Source organism: Phyllobates terribilis, unplaced genomic scaffold (assembly GCF_046119375.1).
Source record: "Phyllobates terribilis strain yellow unplaced genomic scaffold, ASM4611937v1 Scaffold_12__6_contigs__length_324123572, whole genome shotgun sequence".
Lineage (NCBI taxonomy): Eukaryota > Metazoa > Chordata > Amphibia > Anura > Dendrobatidae > Phyllobates > Phyllobates terribilis.
The window spans coordinates 149,014,971-149,028,064 of record NW_027362772.1 but is presented as its reverse complement, the minus strand read 5'-3'; the positions used below and the strand labels follow the sequence as shown (position 1 = coordinate 149,028,064).

Here is a 13,094-nt window from a genome sequence, read left to right as displayed (position 1 = left end):
TGCAGTTTCCAGTAAACCTGCTACCTGTAAGTGGGTTCCTGGACTTCACCTGTTTGTCTGTGGCTTCCAATAACCCTGCTAGCTGTCAGTGGTCTCCAGGACTTCACCTGTTTGTCTGCAGCTTCCAGTAAACCTGCTACCTGTAAGTGGGTTCCTGGACTTCACCTGTTTGTCTGTGGCTTCCAATAACCCTGCTAGCTGTCAGTGGTCTCCAGGGCTTCACCTGTTTGTCTGCAGCTTCCAGTAAACCAGCTACCTGTAAGTGGGCTCCTGGACTTCACCTGTTTGTCTGTGGCTTCCAATAACCCCGCTAGCAGTCAGTGGTCTCCAGGACTTCATCTGTTTGTGGCTTCCTGTAACCCTGTTTCATGTCTGCCTGTGGCTTCCTGTACTTCTACTGTCTGCTTGCGGCAGCCAGTACTTTATTAACACTTTTAGTTTGCCTTTGCTATGTGTCCACCTGCAGCTTCCAGGTCATCTCCTGTTTGCTTCTGGCTTCCCGGACTTTATTAACACTTTTTAGTTTGCCTTTGCTATGTGATTTTTTTATTAGCCATTCTCTTGCTATGGCCAATTACCAGCTCATTTTTAATAGCTGATTAACGGTGGAATTCTAATCTCCTCTCCTTCCCACAGGATTGTTTCCAATGTCTACTATTTCCTCTTCACGTTTATTCCTAATCACATTTATTCTATTTGCCTCCTTGTATTCTCCCATTTTCTTCTTCACATTTGTGATTTTTTTTGTATTTTTTGCAATGGGAAGGCTGTTCTCATTCTGAAAAAGTTACCGTAACCCACGGTTTTCTATCATGAGCTCTCTATCAAGGTGTGGACATATCATTGATGCAACTTGTGGAGAAACACAGGGGCCCAAGAGGTCAGGGGGCCCATTTTCTACCTCTAAAACAGGTGGAATTGAGCATTTTGATGAGCTATAGGATGTCAAAGGGTCCAAGTACTGTTTTTGCACAAGGGACCTTTTCTGTTTGGGTCCACCAGTGATCCCCATACTCAGCTGATGAGGCAAAATAACAACTAAAAGGATCAAAAAGTAGAAGAACCGCACATGTGCTACATAGGATTGTGGAAACTTCACACTAGACCTCAAGCAGTTTGGATTGTGGCCTCTCCACTCTTCCTCCAGACTCTGGGACCTTGTGGAGTGTGTCAGTGACTGCCTTCTGGACATCTGTCAAGTCAGAAGTCTTCCCCATGATTGTGGAGCCTACTGAAACAGACTAAGGGACCTTTTTGAATGCTTAGGAAGCCTTTGCAGGTGTCTTTTTTTCTAATTATTTTAATTTACTGAGATAATGACTTTTGTGTTTTCATTGGCTGTAAGCCATAATCATCAACATTAACAGAAATAAACACTTGAAATAGATCACTCTGTTTGTAATGACTCTATATAATATATGAGTTTCACCTTTTGTATTGAAGAAGTGAAATAAATTAACTTTTTGATGATATTCTAATTTAGTGAGATGCACCTGTATATTCATTTTCTTCCGAATGACAGCTACACATTAGGGACAAAAAAGGTATAAATAAAATGCAAAAAGAATGCCAAAGCCCCACATCAAATACTTCTAGACTACTTAATTACTGTTAATTAACAACGTAAATCCTTCTCATTACCCTCTGTTTAACGGAATTATTGCTGATTTCGCGAGTCGTTATGGCGAGCAGCTGTATCAGTCAGTAGACACCATTCATAGTATGGAAAAAATAGAGCCCAAATTCAAAGTTAAAGCTTCCCTTGGCTGGTGTTCATGGTTTGGGGCTTGGGCCTTTTGTCAGCCCTTAGTCACACAGAGGTCAACTTTGACATATGGTAAGGTTTTTAATATTAGACAGTGTAGGGCTATCCCAAACGGGTTCACCTTGTCGTGGTGGGATAGCTTTTATACTATTTTTGATCAAAAACAGTGTTACTAAGAACCCTTTTATTTAAATGCACTTGCTTTTTATTTATTTACAGCAGGGTTTTTGTTCATTTTGATTCTTGTTGGTTTTTCTGATTCGTGGCCATTGTGAAACATGCATTTATGTGCTGCATGTATACCATCTTAAACCAAGCTCAAATTGTGTTTATTTATTTTTCTTTATATTTTTTGCATTCTGTGCAAACCTGGGTGTGGCCTCCCTTCCTAGACCTGGATAATACATTTAAAAAGCTTCCCTTGGCTGGGTGTTCATAGTTTGGGGCTTGGGCCTTTGTCTGCCCTTATTCACACTGAGGTCAACTTTAACACATGGTAAGATTTTTAATATTAGACAGTGTAGGTCTATCCCAAACTGGGTCACCTTGTCGTGGTGGGATAGCTTTTATACTATTTTTGATTAAAAACAGTGTTACTAAGAACCCTTTTATTTAAATGCACTTGCTTTTTTATTTATTTACAGCAGGGTTTTTGTTCATTTTGCTTCCTGTAGGTTTTTCAAATTCAAAGTAATGTCCGTAATAAATGCTACAACTGTGTTTAAACAACCTAAAAGTTTAGAAATAAAAGGGTCATAATGGTTATTATGTCCTCAGCAATATTGCTTTTTTAAATCCACAGCTCTGGAGAAAGAAATCACAGGCAAAAAAGTGGAATGTGTATTTCAATTGCTGCATGACCTGGAAATGTGAAGACTATTGTTACCCTTTGATCCCAAGCTATGCTAACATAATACAAGCGCTGTAGCTGCAGTGGGGTCCAGTACTGGAATGGGATACAAATGGTATTCTGCTCACACAATACGCTCTGCAGGGCTGCAATGAACAGGTAGCTTTCACCGCAATGGGAAAAAGATTGTTCATGCCAGCTTTACTTTATTCCTTTGGTAGCTGCATGGAGTGAAGGCTATATATAGTGCTGTCTGGGATTACCAAAAGTAAATCCTTCTCTTTAACAGCCAGTTGAACTGAAGGGCCAACAACACAGGTAGATAGGCAGCTCGGTTCACCCACAGTACCCTTTATCCATACGGACAGCATAAGTGGTTGCTGGGTTGGGCAGAGGTACCCTGTACTTAAAAAATGTCAGTCCATCTCCAACTCACACAACTTAAAGAAGCACTCCTTCTCTCAAAGTTTTTATCCTTTTAATATATTGCACTCATCATATTATATAGCACTGTGTACTTACAATTGCTCATTTTGCCTTTCTACCCAGCTAATTCTTCTCTTTTCCAGGAAGTCTATTTTCCCTGCATGAGTTATTCCCTTCTTCAACTACTGACCCACCTGCTCTGCTTCTCTCCCCGCCAGGGGCTTTGTAATTGTAGTTCTAATGATGACTCATACAGGGAAAAAAGACTTCCTATTTCTACATAGAGCTTAGAAGGATTCAGCGAGTCTGTTTTTAATCAGGTGATGTCATAGACCTAATGGAAAAGAGAAGAATTAGCGCTGGGTAGAAGGGCAACATCAGCAATTGTAAGTACACAGTGCTATATAATATGATGATTGCAAATTATTAAGAGGATAAAAACGATGATGAGAGTGCTTCTTTAAAAGGGTTAATAACGGCAAAGAAATGGAGTCCCCCGACTAGCGACATGCTTAAAGGGGGCTGGATATTTCCGTTCATTAACAAAGCCAATTCACGTCTCTTTATTACCAGTGATAGAGAAGGTGGCTGGTTTAGCTTTAAAAGGCGACAGCCCCCTTCAACGAAGTCAGTGGTCAGGCGCCGACATGGAGAATGGGAGTCTTTCTGTTATGGAATGGATCCAAAAAGTGGGAAAGGCCAGGGCCAAAATCATGACATCAGGAAAGCTATCATAATGAAATATATTCAAACCAAACAGGAAAAAGAGCGCTGATTCCCGTGTGCTGCCACAAAATGAAGACAAGCGTGTATGATCTCTGGATCTTTATTTATACAACATGTTTCGAAGTTGGGCTGACTCCTTCATCAGATATGAAGACAAGGGTGTATGTTCTCTGGATCTTTATTCAAACAGTGTGTTTCGAAGTTGGACTGACTCCTTCATCAGATATGAAGACAAGTGTGTATGTTCTCTGGATCTTTATTCAAACAACAAGTTTTGAAGTCCGGTTTGCTCCTTCATCAGGTACCTGATGAAGAAGTCAACCCGACTTCAAAACACATTTTATGAATAAAGATCCAGAGAACATACACACTTGTCTTGTATTCATACAACACATTTTGAAGTTGGGTTGCCTCCTTCATCTGACATGAAGACAGGGTGTATGTTCTCTGGATCTTTATTCATATAATGTGTTTTGAAGTTGGGTTGACTCCTTCATCAGGTATACATGATGAAGGAGTCAACTCGACTTCGAAACGTGTTGTATGAATGAAGATACAGATAACACACACCCTGTGGCAGCACCCGGGAATCACAACACTTTTTCCTGTTTGGTTTGAATACGATTCTTCCCACCGGTGTGTGGGTCAGAGGTCAGAGCAGTAGCCCTTCATTCTTACAAGTACGGAGTTGTGCCATATCCTAGGCAGGTGAGTATATACAATCCCTTGCTTGCAGTGTCTTATATACACACTTGGAGCGTCTTTTCTCTTTTTCTTTTCAGTGTAAAAAAACTTCAGTAAGTTTTTATCTAAGTTTTTAACTCTTTATCTAGCTGATCAGACCCATTTTGCCACTAGGTTGCTCAGTTGATGAATTCATTTTCTAAGTCCTGGCTCCTACATGGTTTTTGGTAATATTCATGTACTAGTATTATGAGGAGTGGGCAGGAGCTGCCTCTGCCTCATCGAGGTGTCAAAATGGGGTGATAACCCTATAATCCATTCCATCATTTTGTCCCCTGCATAAAACAATGGAATATATGTGGTCAATTGTAAACACCTGATTACATTTGACTCTTGCACTACCTGAGATCTGCATGAAACATAGATATAATCAGTTATTCAGTGAGAATCTGTCATCTCTGATGATCTAAATGTATCCCTACATGCCCTCTGACAATTTCAGGATGAGCCTAATTACTTATGAATTTCAAAGCCAGTGGACATACTAGTCTTCCTCGGATGCCGATTCCTATTATGCTTAGGGACATCTCCTTGGACATGGTGTTGATTCTTTCAGACAAAACCCAATGAATGGATTCAGGCCAGTAGTTGCACTAAGAGACAATGTATTTTTATGTTATTTCCAGTCCATTGTAAAACTACTTTCTATTTTTTCATTGTGAAGCATGGAGAGCAATCAGGTTATGGGTTCTGTCCAAGGTTGGAGAAGGGATACAGAAAAGTCAAGATTTCCCCCATCTTCCCGTCTCTGGGTGCTACTTTGCAAACCTTTATCTCCCTACTCTCATCTGCTCCCTCAGCCAATTTTGTATTTGAAGATTAATGCCTAGTGTTCAGAGTTCTGTCTTTCTTGCAAGAAACTGATCTGTATTATGATGGACATGAACAGCTCTAGCAATAATGGGGTCTGTTTGGTTTCACTTATGGTGTGCGTCATATTAATGGAAAAAATAGTGCAGGAAACTTCAATGCAAGTGAGGACCTAAATGGTCCACCATTATAAGCTATGTAGACTCCAATATTATCTTTCTATAGCAGGTACACCATTGATTGCCATTAGTTCCAGTTTTGGACATTATATAACCAAATATCTATCTTTATCAGTATCGAACAGCAGAAACAACATTTCCTGAATGATTATATAGCTCCAGAAAGGGGTCAAAAAGTTAAAATAGCAAAATCCCTCTAGATCTTCCACCTTCCAGTCATTCTTCCATCTTTGAGTCTGAACTTTCCTCCTGAACACTCCCTACATCTTGCGCCCTGTACTGTATGTTAATCAGTCAGATCTATAGAGATATCGGAGATGAGGAAGAGGCCTTTTAATTTCACAGTATAAAATAATGAAATATCATGATCTATAAAGAAATTTCTAAAATATGCAGCTTTACCCAAAGTTGGGACACAATGATAAGAACTAGGCTGCTAATTTATGTGATATTTTCCACTTTAGGGTCAACCAGTAGCAGGAAACCCGTATAGTCTAAAGAAGTCTAAATAGAGAGAGGTTTCTCCGAAATGTCTTCATTGGATTTTGAGTGTTGTATTAATATTGCAGAGTGTCCCTGACCCTGGATGTAACCCCCTAAGGGTCTCTATTATGGGTCTGCATGCCTTCGGGCTACTGCTGTATGATGCTTTTAATGAACATTAAGGCTCCCATACAAATTAGACTATTGTTAGCGGAACTCGCCGATATCGGTGGCTTTCGGCCGACGGTCTAATGTGCATTGGGGCACCATCCAACTGATGGTCGCTGGAGAAGTTGATCACGCATGTCCGATCTGGACTGACATCACATTGTTCTCCCTGAGATAAGCTGCCAGCTGGTTTCAGCTGATGTCTTTCTCATAGAGAACATAAGTGCTCGGGTGAATGAGCGCTCCTATGTATGGGAGAGTCGGCTGAGATGGCTGTCAGCTGGACGTTCGGCTGAAGAATCATTTGGCCAACAGCCATCTAACGTGTACAATTTAGATTGGACATCAAGGCTGCTAGGAGAAAAGAAAAACGCCAGACACGAACATGCAACCAGAGAACATACTAATGAAAGATATGAAGTGCGACAAAGAAGGTCCAAGACAAGATACTTGGAAGGGAGGTAAGGAAATTTCTAATACAATCCACAGGGAGAAGATTGGAACAAAACAAAATCGTGTAAACTGCGTGCTAGCAAATGCCAGGAGCCTGACAAACAAGATGGATGAACTGGAAGCAGAAATATCTACAGGTAACTATGACATAGTGGGAATAACCGAGACATGGTTAGATGAAAGCTATGACTGAGCAGTTAACTTACAGGGTTACAGTCTGTTTAGAAGGGATCGAATAAGTCGGAAAGGGGGTGGAGTCTGTCTATATGTAAAGACATGTCTAAAGCCTACAATACGGGAGGATGTATGGGAGGGAAATGAGGAGGTCGAGTCCTTATGGGAGGAAATACATGGGGCAAAAAACAATAATAAAATTATCATAGGAGTCTGCTATAAACCACCAAATATAGCAGAAGCCACGGAAAGTCTATTAATGAGACAAATAGACGAAGTAGCAAAAAATAACGAGGTGATTATTATGGGGGACTTCAACTACCCCGATATAGACTGGGAAACCGAAAGCTGTAGATCTCAGAAAGGAAACAGGTTTCTGTCAATTATCAAAGACAATTATTTGTCACAACTTGTGCAGGAACCAACTAGAGGGACGGCCCTTTTAGACTTAATATTAACTAACAGGCCAGACAGAATAACTGAGGTGCAGGTCGGGGGGCACCTGGGAAATAGTGACCACAACATTATACAATTCCACATGTGCTTCAGTAGGGTGCCCAGCAAGGGAGTCACAAAAACACTGAACTTCAGGAGGGCAAAGTTTGATCAGCTAAGAGATGCCCTTCACCTTATAGACTGGGATAGTATCTTTAGTAATAGGAGCATGGATAGAAAATGGGAAATTTTCAAAACAGTCCTACATAGTCACTGTAGAAGGTACATACCTTATGGGAATAAAAGGTCTAGGAATAGGAGGAAGCCAATGTGGCTAAATAAGGAAGTCAAGAGGGCAATGAAAAACAAAAAAAGGGCTTTCGGTAAACTTAAACAAGAAGGCAGTGAGGAAGCGCTAATATCTTATAGGGAAAAAAACAAAATCTGTAAGAAACAAATAAGAATAGCAAAAGAGGAGACAGAGAGACTAATTGCCAAAGAAAGTAAAACGAATCCCAAACTGTTCTTTAACTATATAAACAGTAAAAGGATTAAAACTGATGGCTTTGGCCCATTGAAAAATAACCTGGGTAAAATCATAGAGGGCGATGAGGGTAAAGCAAACCTGCTCAATAGCTTCTTCTCCACTGTTTTCACAAAAGAAAACAATTTATCGGAGGAAATGCAGAGTGATAAAGTAAACCCTCCGCTAAATATCACCCACCTAACCCAGGAGGAAGTTCAGAAACGCCTAAATAATATCAAAATAGACAAGTCACCAGGCCCAGATGGCATACACCCCCGGGTACTAAAAGAATTAAGTAATGTGATAGACAGACCGCTGTATCTTATATTCAAGCACTCTTTATGGACAGGGTCTGTCCCACTAGACTGGCGCCAAGCAAATGTGGTACCAATATTCAAAAAGGGGTCTAAAAGTGACCCTGGGAACTATAGACCAGTAAGCTTAACGTCTGTTGTGGGTAAATTGTTTGAAGGATTTCTTAGAGATGCTATTGTAGAATATCTTAATGATAATAACTGTCTAACTCCATATCAACATGGATTCATGAGGGATCGCTTCTGCCAAACAAACCTGATCGCCTTCTACGAGGAGGTGAGCTCACAGCTGGACCGGGGAGAGTCAGTGGATGTTGTATACCTTGACTTCTCCAAAGCGTTTGATACCGTGCCACACAAAAGGTTGGTATATAAAATGAGAATGCTTGGTCTGGGGGATAATGTGTGCAAGTGGGTAAATAGCTGGCTGAGTGATAGAAAGCAGAGGGTGGTTATCAATGGAGTAAGCTCAGGGTGTGTCAGGGTTACTAGCGGGGTGCCTCAAGGGTCTGTCTTGGGCCCTGTATTATTTAATATATTTATTAATGATCTAGTGGAAGGGTTGCATAGTAAAATAGCAATATTTGCAGATGATACTAAACTTTGTAAAGTAGTTAATACAGATGAGGGTAGGGCACAGCTACAGGAGGATTTAGATAAATTGGGGAGTTGGGCCAAAAAATGGCAAATGGGGTTCAATGCCGATAAATGTAAGGTCATGCACATGGGAAAGAAAAACAGCAGTCACCCATACATATTAAATGGGAAACCGTTGGGGAAATCTGACATGGAGAAGGACCTGGGCGTCTTGGTTAATAGCAAATTAAATTGGAGTGCCCAGTGTCAGGCAGCAGCTGCGAAGGCAAATAGAGTCATGGCATGCATCAGAAGAGGAATAGGGGCATATGATGAGAACATTGTTCTTCCTCTGTATAAAGCGCTGGTAAGGCCGCACTTAGAATATTGTGCACAGTTCTGGGCTCCGGTGCTCAGGAAAGACATATTGGAGCTAGAGAGGGTACAAAGGAGGGCGACTAAGGTAATAAAGGGAATGGAGGGACTAGAATACCCAGAGAGGTTGTCAAAATTAGGCCTATTTACGTTGGAAAAGAGAAGGCTTAGGGGAGACCTCATAAACATGTATAAATACATCAGGGGGCAGTACAGAGATCTCTCCCATGACCTGTTTATACCAAGGATGGTGACAAAGACGAGGGGGCACACTATGCGTCTGGAGGAAAGGAGGTTCCTGCACCAGCATAGAAGGGGATTCTTTACGGTCAGAGCCGTGAGACTCTGGAACTCTCTGGGAGAGGAAGTGGTGATGTCCAACTCACTTAACGAGTTCAAGAGAGGCCTGGACGCCTTTCTTGAGAACAATAAAATTACATCTTATGCTTAGTTAATTAATCCAGGGATTTAATCTGACTGCCAGATTGGTGTCGGGAAGTGAATTTTTCCTCAATGATGTAAATTGGCCTATACCGCATGTTTTTTTGTTGCCTTCCCCTGGATCAACGCTGCGGAATAGCTGCAGTGCACAAGAAATAGGCTGAACTGGATGGACGATTGTCTTTTTTCGGCCTTATAAACTATGAAACTATGAAACTAGCAGAGAATAGCTTATAAAATTCATGGATTAATATGGACACAGGCCTCTGCATATCATACAGAGAGCCCATACTGGGTTTGAGCGTATGACCCAGGTCCTTAGTTTCCTTCAGCCTCATCGTCTGTATTAAATAATAGTAGAAGTAGAAAAAAAATCAGGTCTCGTTGCTTAGTACTGACCGTTCCCTATTGCCCATGACTGCTCCATAGCCCCCGCTATAAGTCACAGCAATGAGCAGCTAACATGAAGCTTGTTCTGGAGGGTCTGGTCCAGTCAAGCATTTCCGCCATAACCTTCATTGACAATGGCTGCAGTTTACAATGGCTTCACCTGTTGATGAGACAATCCCTTGCAAATACTACAAAAAAATCAGAACCTTGTTTTTGTTATGGATAATGGAAGAATGACCCTGGAAGTCCAAATGGCCAGCTACAATCATTTCCAGTAGTGAAATATAAAATGCCACACACTTCTGTTTATGGATTCAGGCAAACAATTTCAGTACATAGCAATATACTGTTCTGCAGACGTGCGCTAGTTGGAATGTTTTTCCTATTGATTTCCTTGGGATTCTCATAATCCCCTCATGGATGTCTGCAAAAACAGTAACCAAATACTCCCAACCATTTCCGCACCAAACCACGTATACTGTTTTTTTACTGGAACGTTAGGGTCTGTGCATTGACGAGTAGAACAGTCATGTGTTCCTGTGAATAAACTGGGGGTACATATATGCCCCAATATCCCAATTCTTTGTTGCATCATATACGGCATGTTGGACACTTGCACACACCACTGTCCTCCACATAGGACAACTGGTCTAACCGGGAAGGATACGATAGTATTAATTTTTTTTTTTATACTGTTCTAGTAAAATAAACCTTAACTCTGTTTCCTGTGGACCACAAAGACATTTTTCACTGTAGGACGGTTCTGATGAACAGAGGCGGGAGGTTTTCTTGTCCCAACTGCTTAATTAACATGACATGCCATTTTGTATTATTTTCCTTAAAGCGGTTATCCGGCCTTAAGCTACAAGTCTTCAGTTTTGAAGGATTCACAATTTTTCAACCACGGCTATTTTTGCATACGACAATGACTTGGATTGGAGTTCTCCATTGTCCTGTATCTGTGTGACAACAAAATTTTCTCCACTGTCCTGTATCTGTGTAGCAACACCATTTTCTCCACTGTCCTGTATCTGTGTAGCAACACAATTTTCTCCACTGTCCTGTATCTGTGTAATAACACCATTTTCTCCACTGTCCTGTATCTGTGTGACAACACCATTTTCTCCACTGTCCTGTATCTGTGTGACAACACCATTTTCTCCACTGTCCTGTATCTGTGTGACAACACCATTTTCTCCACTGTCCTGTATCTGTGTGACAACACCATTTTCTCCACTGTCCTGTATCTGTGTGACAACACCATTTTCTCCACTGTCCTGTATCTGTGTAATAACACTATTTGATTGCCCAATAATGTCACCAATTAGCAGGTGTTTAAGACTTAAAAAAATAAATAAAAGTAAGCCCTAAAAGTAATTCATATTCCGCTCATTCACTCAAACTATAAAATGCTGCTGTTTTCTAACGTTGTGCCACTGAGCGTCCTACCTATTTACAGGCTTCCTGCTATTTTATGATAGAGGAAAAGTCTTTGTCTCTTTACAGTTTCTGCTCCCTGACATTTAATTGAAAATTGGCACACTAAGTGCTATGAGTTGTTCCTGCCATTTCACCGCACGCCACTTACCGATAGAAGTAAGTCTTTTGACAGGGTCCCTGCTATTTCATTGCAGACAAGCCCCACGAATACCTGGCTCCAGCAATTTGATGTTTTTTTTCTGCATGATATTTTGCAGAGCCTCTGTTAGTTTATTGCAGGATGTGCTGCGGTTAGAGGGACACAATAGCTGGAAATCCGTAGTAATAACAGATTTCATATAGAGGACTTACTTCGCCACACCCATACACCCACTCACTGTTTGCTAAGTCCCATCCATCACCCAAGTTAGGAAATTAGATCAAGAGAAAAGGATGGATTATCCCCCAGGCCTGATGGAAACACTGCACAGCTGGGTCTTTGTTGTTGTGATTTTTTTTCTGTTATCAGTGCATTAGAGAAATAAGCCTATGTGCTATATTGAAGCTTATTTTGTAGACAAGCATGTGAGCTCATATAAGCAATACAGCAGAAATAATCTCAGTGACTGGGATATGTAGTCTTTAGTACCAAATCAGCGTCTAAACTACTCCTTCTCACAGGAGGCAGCTATACCCGCTGGTAGCTGTGTGTCATGCTAGGTATGGGAAGAACCCAGCGTACGACGATGGGAAAAGGAGGGAAAGCCCAGTAACTAGGGAAAGGGAGAGTGGAGACCCCTAAGCAGATCTAACAACTCCCTGACTCCTCTATCATCCCTAAATAGGTTCCGCACCTATCGCTGAGCAGGATACCTTAGCCCTGGCTGACCCTGGAGCTAGGCCCTAAGTAGGGAGGGGGAGGGGTGAGCACTAGTCAGCCCCACTGCAACTAAAGACAAACAAGGGAAACAGACAGGGGGATACACTTAGCTTTGAGAAGACACCAGAGAGATGATCACTACAATCCACAAAGGAACTCCAAGGAGAATCTAGCCGACTGCTAGAATACCAGGGCTGAACAGAGGAATTTACTCTATCACCAGCAAGTCTCTGGAGAAACTGAGTGCATTTAGAGATCCAGCAAGGGTGTGTCAATTAGCAGTAGAAGGTGGAGATCACTGCTGGGTCCTAGAGAGGGAGGGATGATGAAAGGATCAAGAAGGCGTCTGCAAGGCCAAGTGTAGCGACCTTCTACAGCCGGATCCAGAATGACTGTCTGTCAAACCTGACACAGCCGTGACACTGTGCCTCAGTAATCAGTACATTGGAGTAATCTGAACCCACAAATAATATTTGGCGAACTGTCAGCACTTACTAGAGCATTACACATCAGTTTTTCATGTTCCATCTACAGACCGACGTAGAATCTCATAACCTTAAAGAAGTTGTCCACTACTTGAGCAACTCCTTGTCAACCCCACGCTTGGCCCCGATAAAATAAAAAGCCTATACTCACCTCCCGTGCCGGCACTCTACCAGTGGTGTTGGCACTCTCGGTCCAGGGGCACACGTGCGGTTGTTGTGACACGTTAGCCAGGCGTCCAATCAGCACTGGCGTCAAAGTCCCCGCCTTTGGACAAATTGAACACAAAGAGGAAGTCAGATATCAGCTGCAGCCCGGACTTCCTGTTCATATTAAATTCGAAATAAGGCGAGGACAGTGACGCCAGCAATGATTGAGCACCTGGTTCACATGTCACAACAACTGCACGGGAGCCCCGGGACCGCGAGTGCCGACACCAGCACGGGAGGGGAGTATAAGCTTTATTTTATTTTATCG

General features: G+C 41.8%; 1 protein-coding gene across 3 annotated transcripts in view; it reads right to left on the bottom strand.

The window, feature by feature from the left end:
- Positions 1-13,094, bottom strand: part of SYT5 (synaptotagmin 5) — a 432,097-nt gene that overhangs the window by 389,132 nt on the left and 29,871 nt on the right. The window contains exon 1 of one of the 3 annotated variants that reach the window (XM_073656364.1): positions 11,424-11,559. The exons of the other annotated variants lie outside the window; for them this stretch is intronic. The gene's annotated coding sequence lies outside the window, so the exon portion shown is untranslated. Of the gene's footprint in view, positions 1-11,423; positions 11,560-13,094 lie in introns of those variants that run through there. 3 annotated transcript variants of the gene reach the window in all.